Raw genomic sequence first — 8,810 nt, 5'->3', positions numbered from 1 at the left:
TAACTGTGCATCAGTGGAGACTGTTTTGGCCTCTAAACGTGGCACAGAGTGCTTCTCTTTGAGTCACACACGTGGCTGTGTGTGCTGCATCAGCTGTGCATGAGAAAGGGTGCAGCTCCTGGTGTGAGCAATCAGTTTTCCTTTATGGCTTGTGCCACTACCAAGTTCAATGCAGGCCTTTCTCCAACTCTTCTACTGCATCTGCTGAGCTGCAGGGAAGCACCAGCCCCAAGAGAAAGCCAGGCTTACACGGGGCTGGGGATGATTTCTGTCACAGAAGCAGCCCTATTTGAGGAGGTGAAGAGTTGCAACCAGGAAAAGGGACTTCAGGCTGCATCCTAGGTGTTTTTCAGGGCACTGGTTGGAGTTGAGACCTCAGTTCTCATTACAGTGTAATGGAAATTCAGGGTTACTTTCTTCACAGATGGCAGTGAAAGCCAGCAGCAGGGAGATCTCACTCTCCTGGGTAACATCTCTTTTAAAGCTCCCCTTAGAACAAATTGCACTTGCCAGGAAGAAGTCTGGAAAGGCTTTGGAGTTAAAAGGACTTTGATTTGGAAATTTACTTCAAGGAGAAATGCTTTCACAAAGAAAAATGTGCTGGGCTCCCATCGTGCCCTGACCAGTCAGACAAGTGCGATTGTTCTGTCCCTTGGACAATTACTGTAAGTGCTGCAGCTGTGATTCAGCTGTACTCCTGTGCCACGTCGCTTCTGGCACCGGGAGTCATCTCAAGGGCTGTACAAAGGCCCCCTCTCTCTGAGCCTCCCTCCCAGGCATGGCTGTGTGGAGGGACCAGCACTGCTCCTGGCAGAAGTTCGGATGCTTTTTGGTCAAGCATTTCTCTGTGCAGCCAGAGATGCTGAGCACCTCCTGAGCCAAATGCCTGGTGCAGGCTGTAGCCTTGGGAAAGCACCTATTGATGGGCCTTGAAACAGAGACAGGTTCTTGTTCTCAGGCTGCCTTAGGTAAGTTTGACCTTTCCCCATGACTGAATTCAATAATGACAAAAGTCTAGTACGACAAGCCCTCACCTAAAGATGTCTGCAGCATTTTCCCTCCTGTGTCTGCTTTACTTCCTCCCCCACATCTGAAGTTTTGCTGTCAGCTCTCTGACGCAGGAGCCTTACACAGGCAGGAGCTGAGCTGATGCAAAGACAATTAACTTCTAATGCTTTGCAGTTAGGTTTGCTTTGACCACCTGAGGTATGTTACAACTTGTTTAACCTGCACTAGGATTTTACAGTATGTTATGTATTATTTAACATAAGGTAAGCTATGCAGAACAAAGCAGTGCACGTAAATGTACCTATGCTGCTTCAGCCTGATTGTTGGGAGGACTATGTTGGAGATGGTTTGGTTGAAAGGGATGTTGGGAATGCAGCTTGTTACCAACACCACTTGTTAACAACCACCCTCTTTTTGTGTTTGCTGCCTGCAGTCATGACATCTGTCCCCAGCATGGCACACACCTCCCCTCCTTTATACCTCTAAAGGTTTAACAAAGAAGTTGCCAGCTTATGTTCTCACCCCTCAAGACAGCGTATTGAAGGGTAGCATGTTTCAGGCTTACAGTAGCACAAGAGAAATGAAGCTTCTTCAGCACAAGCTTTCACACACATTAGCAGCTAGATTAAAAGCCCTTTAGGAGCCCTAGGGACGTACATCAGTTGTTAGCATAGGCATAACCCATATTTGCATGGCCATATCTGTGTCCTTGTGAGATTACAGCTTCCACACAGCATGTGACCGCTGCATGGAGTGACTCTCTTGGCTTATCATGTGTACACTTCACTGTTTCAGAGGACAAAGAAGGCCTTGAGTTCCCCTTGAAAATCCCAGTCTTTGTTCTTCTACCTTTCAGTGTATGCTCCACTCAGAGTTCAGCCAAAGCCACAAACGTACAAACAGAAGGTAGAGTTGGAGTTTCCTGGCCAGTCTACATCTGAGGATCTCACTGTCTTTAGGAGTTGTCCATTAACCTGGCTCACAGTGGAGCAATGATCTTAGTAGTCCTCTCCAGATTAGCTGGTGTAGTGGCAGAGCAGAAGACTAGACTGCTGAGGTTGCAAAATGCCTTTTTTCATGGTTGAACTGCACAGTAATGTTCAAAGCTATACTTTTACCAAACAGCTACAAACCTTCCCTGTCTGAACCTGAACTTTTTTTGGGTAGCACTGAGTCAGATTTCAGTTCATTCTCTTCATCATGTTTGTCTGGTGGACAAGTCAGCTGCTGTGAGACCAGGCATGAGATGTGCCTTTGAGTCCTTGAAGTCTGCGGGTGTTTCCCCTCCACGTGCCCCTCTAGAGGACAAAGCTGCTTTTTCCTCTGAAGCTTATCATGTCAGAAGATGGCATAACCCAGACCACATCAATGTAAATCTGTCGGATTACATTGCCTACTTAAGGGCAAGAGTCCTTTGAAACAATGTTCTGACTGGATGGGGAAAAGTCAGGAGTACAAACAGATCATGTATCTCGGATTTCTCCCCTTGAAGGAAAGGAAGCCTAAGTGCCAATGAAACACACTGTACTGTAACACTGCACCTTAGGGAAAACTGCTTCCCTGACAGCTCTTTTGTGAATATCAATTTCTAATATTTGAGTGTCTTAGTATTCCAGGAGCTGTGCAATTGCAAATACTAACAGACTTCTCTATTACAGCAGCTCTTCCAGTGCAAGAGTAGGCATGTAGCCAGAAAAAGACACAGTTGTGAAGATGCTCTGTTCATGCTGCTGTTTGTTATTTGCTGGTTTAGGCAGATTTAGCATGAATACCACATGTGATGTGATGAGTCAGGTTGCATATAATACATGCAGGCATCTGATGCAATATTTATTTACTGTGGGCCACAGGGAAGGAGAGCTGATAAACACAGATAAATACACAGGTATTTTACATTATACTTAAACCTGTACACGTGGTTTAGTTAAACACAAAATCAAACATCATTGCCAGATGTATTGCAATGTAATACTAAAGAAGGTTATTGTAATGTGGAATGGAATTGTAATGAGGAATGTTTTTCAGTAACCTGTTCTTACCAGGAAGGTGGTGAACGCTTCATTTGACAGAGTGATTAATGATACTGGGCACAACTGCTCAGGCTGCAGGGGTGGAGGCTCCGCTAATTGGATGTGGAAATTCCTTTCCTGGTGCTTAAGGATGATGAAAACTTTCACAGCCAAATGGAGACTTCTCTCTGCTCAAGTTAAGAAAATCTTTTATTAGGGGAAGAGACCTGAAAGAGAATTTGGGCTTAGTTAATGGTTTCTGCGTGGCATTATTAGAGGCACTGTAATACACCACAGGCTATAGTTAAGTGTTGGGAGCTGCTCATCTCACCACTTGTTTTTATTAATGGTTCCTTACGAAACCCAAACATGATTTGTAACCAGGTGTGTGTAAAAGCCATAAATACATCTGCATCTTTTATCCATTTCTTGCAAAATCTGATCAGGTGTGTTCCAAGCATTCCCACACTGGAAGACACAGCTAGCCAAATCTTCCACAGTGCCCAAAGCTACCAGTGACTAACATCTGGTGCTGGACACCTCCTTGTCAGTAGACGTATCTTCAGGTGTTCCTATGTTATTTTATGCTTCAATAGTTTTGTAGATGTTTGTCTTTAGGTTTTCAGCTTATTAATGGTGTTTGCTAATGTCATGTAACTTTTCTAAGCTGCCCGAAGTCCTCAGGAACTGAAAGAGCATTATCAGCTTCCTCCGTACTTCGCAAGTTGCAGCCTGTGAGAAACAGAATAGTTAAAGGCTTTCCTTCTTGCTGTGCTTCACAAGTGTTCAGGTTTTAATACAAACTGAAATGGACACTGTTAATGAGATGTTAATAAGACTGTCCCTTTGGTGCTCCTTCTAAAATCAATTCTGTGACAAGCTGGCTATCGCTTTATTGAAAATAGTTTAACTTTCCTTAAATCTTTTGGATCATTAACTGCCCTACGTGGTATCTGCCTGGCTTGCTTCCCCTCCCTAACAAATTGACCAATCTTAGCAATGAATTGGAGAAGCCTGGAGAATGATGAGACCGGTACCCCTGTGCCAAAAGGTCAGCTCTGCCTGGGGAATGTGGCAGGGGTTGCAATGGGATTAGCAACATATGCAGAGATGCATCAAATGCATAAACCAAAGAGGAGCCCAGAACCTAGAGGTAGGGAGTAATTAATAAATACATAAATACATAAATACATAAATAAGTAACTGAGGGAGAGATGCGAGAACTAAGCACTGCTTGGGAGGGAAGAGAGGGCTTGAAAAGCAACAGCAGAGCACAACCAAGTGGGAAACCCAATTGCTCTGGGACCTAGGGAAAGAGCTCTCCTAGTCTCAAAATGGAAGAAAACAGCCTGAAACAGAGAGAGAAGGAGACGACCTAACAGAGAAATGCCCATCAAGGAAAGGATGCCTTTAGGGAGGCTGTGCAGAACTTGGTGATGCTTTCTTCTGTTAAAGAAAATGAACTCCTGGTCAGAGAGCAAAGTGCCAGCTCCCTTGCACACAGCTGTGCTGGGGAGGTGAAGCGAGGAGCTTGTAGATCTCCTTCAGTGTGTGTCCTGTGCCCTACGTTCACAGCTCTACCCTGGGTATGCTGTGAGCCCTCCTCAGCAAACAGCTGCTCTTCCATTAAATTCTTTCCTCTCTTTGCAATGGAGAGAAATAAAATAATAAAACCTGGAGAGGAATAAAAAGGGATTTTCCTCTCTCTACTGTAGAGAAATAAAATGTCAGGCCTTCAGAAGGGGTTCTCCTGTCTTGGTTTTTGTTCCCAGTCTGGAGGCTTTTCTGTGAACAGCTCAATGGAGAAAAACTTTTGCAGTGTCGTATCTGCACATATGGAGAGGATGGAAAATAACAACTGGTTGGAGCAATTGGGGCTCAGAGCCACAAGACCATCTGCATCAGGTCTTTTCTCTCTGAGTCATGGTACCCTCAACTTCAAAGCCTTCTTTTATGGCAGAGGCTCTCAAATCTGTATCTTCTTTCCCTGCTCCTTTAGAAGACTTTAGTATCTGCCTCCAGTGATCTTGTTCTTTGCACAGGAGTGTCGGGCTGGCTCAGGTTCCAGTGCAGTCAGTGCTGCTGGGCTGGCTGCCTGCTGGCACCCAGCGTGGTGAGGCTTCTGGGCATGTGATGTGTCCCAGGGTTACAAGGGGTAATGAAGTTCATGCTCCTGGTAGTATTTAGGTCTCCTCCCTCTGTTGTCATTGATGCCCTTTTCATGCACATTCTGCCTTGTGTTGCATATCTCTCTCCTGCTCCCATACCTGTCCCTCACATCACGCTGCCCTGTGCCTGACCCTGTGTGCAAGAAGGATGCAAGTGCTCAGGAGTATTTCTACATTTCCACTTCACATTTATTTCAGTTCATGGATTTTCCAGAGGAAGTCAGATTTTGGGGCATTTTTTTTTTAATTTTGGTTTTATTATTTAAAAAAAAATAAGAAAAAAGAAAATTTCCCCCCTACAGAACGTAGCTATCAAGAGAAGTAGCTTCATTTCTCTTTCTTAAAGCATTCAACACCTTTTATGCTTAAACTAATAACCCAATAAAAGGCCAGCTTTTTTTATGTGATGGGTTTCAGTCTCTTGTATTGACAGGGCCGTGGGGTAGCTGTAGTGAAAGGTAGGCTCTGCTGGGAGAGGCAGAAGGGAGGAAAAAAAAGCAGTGCATGCCATTTCATTTCTGCAGTGTTCTGATTCCCTCCTACCAGCCTGAAAATGCAAAACGTGATCCTTTGTCTGGCATATGGGGATCTGGAGAATTGTTGGTAATTACAGCAGTTGTGCTATCCAGCTTAACTGGCTTAAATAACATATTAAGTGCTTTTACGATCTTCCACAACATGCTGGAATGCAAAGAGGTGTGTTTTCTTGCTGTTTGTACTTTCTGGCAGGCATAACTTATATAACATTAACCTGCAAAAAAAAATTGGCTTTCCTGATTTATGGCTTGTATAATTCACAGCCAGGGCTCTAGTTGATAAGATCCTGTTGTGCTAGGTGCTAGGCAGACGCAGGGCATACATTTCTTACTCAGAAGGTGGAGTCTAATTGCAGGGGAAGAGGCTGTGGGATGGTGACACAGAACGGTGGGGCTGAACCAGTCAGGGTGCCAGTGCAAAGGGTCTTGGGATACCATTGGTCATGATGGCAAAGGCAAAAAAGTGTGGGATCTGGAAGAGGCTCACAGGAAATAATGATTTAACTTATTTGGGGAACATTCCCACTATTTTAATGAAAATTTCATGTGAAATTAGGAATGATTTACTAAGCATCATATCTAGAAGTGGGAGTATTGTAGGGTCTGGATTAGTGCTTATCCAGAAAAAAAAAAGGCAGGAATTAGTCTTCTCAAGAATCTTATTTTTACCCCGTTTCTTATATTTTTATTTAGCAAAAATTCTGTTAGTCATTTGATTCCACCCAAATTCCCGTGTCTCTTGCCTCAAAATCTCAATCTTCTATTATCTGCTATTAGACCTAACGCTTAAAGAAAACGTGAGAAGAACACTCTGTTAATGTCTTGTTGCTGAATCTAGTGTGATGAATAATTATGGAGCCAGAGGCTCAAAGAACCTGGTAAGACACATGGGGGGGGGGGGGGGGGGGGGGGGAAGGGCATAAGTCACAAGGGGAATTAGTGATAATGATAAAAAGATTGGCACATTCTGACCTATAATTTGGTTTACTTTGACACAGCTTCCTGTGAAATCACAAGGACTGTTAGAATATGCTGGTAGTTAGCAGGATTTCTCCTGTTTGAAATTAAAGCATTGTGCAGGCTCTGCAGATTAGGGAGGGAAAATGTACTTTTTTTGTCTGGTTTTGCTTCCTAGTAGCTTGAAAATAGGGAGGTGAGAAACTTGTGTCAAATCCTGAAGTATAATTTTGCAATTAAAAGACTGAGGAGAAAGTGTGATCTGAAGACCTTCGGTTTCCTAGCTGTGACATTAAATTAACAGCTATCTTCATTCTCATTCCCTTTTAATATTCCTGCAGAGAAGCAAGCCAAAAACTCCCTAGGCTGGCTTCAGTTAAATGGAGGCACTGTTACTTACCCTGTTATTGTCTCTAGGCTGGGAGGGGAGTGATTTTTGTTGGTATTAGCTGGCTAATGTTTGCACAATGCTTTGGATGCTATAAAGTGATATATAGCTAATGCTGAAAATTGAGAGATGCTCTCTGGGAGATAGAAAACACTGTTTAAAGGCATTTTTCTGATTGGCTACACAGAAAATTTCAAGGTCATACATGTACCAGCTTGCAGGGCTGCACAGCTGGTACCTCATCACTAAAACCACCAGAATCACAACTAGAAGGCTGTTAGTTAAGTGTGTGGTACAAATGGAGGGATAAATTGAAACTGAAAGTGGAAAAAACAGTGGGGAAGTGGTAAGAAACAGAGAAATGAGTGGAGAAACTCTTGTCCATCATTGAGGTGTCCAAGTGTTTTATATGAACTTCAGATTGCTCCCTTCCTTGAATGAACCGATTTTCAAGCTGCAACCATTTGGGAATCTCCAGCTACCCTGAACTTTACTTTTATTGCTAAGAACCTGCTCAAGAATCTACTCAATATTACAGGCCTAATTTTTAGTGGAGTAGCTGAAAGGAGCTGTTAGGCCAAAAGCTCTTCTAGGAGTAACTGGGCTTCTAACCAAAGGGAGAGTGAGTGCCAAAGGCTTTCATGGATCATTTAGCAGTGTGTTCTACATAATAAAACCACATGCAAATACTTAATATAGTAGGCAAAATTTTGATCAACCCCTGATACTTACCTTGCTGTGTGGGTACAATCAACCCACAAAAATGGCAAGGCAAGATGCTGAAGGAGCTATTTGTCCAGCAGCGATATGCCATGTTTGGTTTTGAGAGTCCACTGTAACACATCAACATACAGTGCGTGTTCAGCTGAAATGACAGCTAAACAGTCTGGTCATCTGCATCCTGTTGTGGCTCACTGCTGTACGGATGGGGATGAGGTGTAATGCAGAGCTCTGAGCAGATGGCAAGCCACTGGACTGTTTGTGTTGCCTCGGTGGCTTGATCAGCAGTTCCTCATTGGCTCTGGCCAGATTACAAGCATGATGCTATCTTTGATAATACCACTTGGTAAAGAACTTTAAAATCCTTAATTACTATCATTAGCCATTTGGCACCATAGAATAGAAGTCTGTTATTTTCATGTCTTCTATTTGTTACGCCTGTGTCTGCAGGGTGTCTGGAGCGTCCTTAACTCAAACAGGGAGGTGTAACTTTTGGATCACGATCAGAGGTAGTGCGTGCATACCAGCATAAAAACGTGTGCATGTGCATACACACTTGTTTATGCAGTTGTCCAAAGTTCTTTCACTATCTGTGTCATGAAAGCACTGAACTGAGATATCAGTCTATTGGCAAGGTCATGAAGGCTGGCAGGTCTCTCTAGTTGGGGATGTCCCTTGTTTGTTCAGTGTTTGAATCATGTGAAACCTTAATTAGCAAATAAGATGCTCTGGCCTTCCCTTCCAAGATCTGAAACCGCATTAAGGGAAGTGCAAGGATGTGCCAAATGACGTGACACTACTGGCTCCATGGTTTTTGTTTTACTCTGCTGCCCTGCTGTTTTGAGATGTGCTTTCCATTGTATCAACTGCTGGCAAAACATTCATGAAGTTGTTACATGTCTTATGCTTCGGTATTGCTTTTTCTATGTACAACAATCAAACTGCTAAGATGTTGGAGACCCTGTGTGCAGCAGCTGTTGAGCTGAGAAGAAAGAAGCCCTTTCTTTGAAAGGGAAAGCTGCCC

This window comes from Pezoporus flaviventris, unplaced genomic scaffold, assembly GCF_033815535.1.
Source record: "Pezoporus flaviventris isolate CSIRO_AGI_PZ_B2104156 unplaced genomic scaffold, CSIRO_AGI_Pfla_v1 ptg000063l, whole genome shotgun sequence".
In the NCBI taxonomy this organism is placed as follows: domain Eukaryota; kingdom Metazoa; phylum Chordata; class Aves; order Psittaciformes; family Psittacidae; genus Pezoporus; species Pezoporus flaviventris.
The sequence above is the reverse complement of the archived record's forward strand: the minus strand, read 5'-3'. Positions refer to the sequence as shown.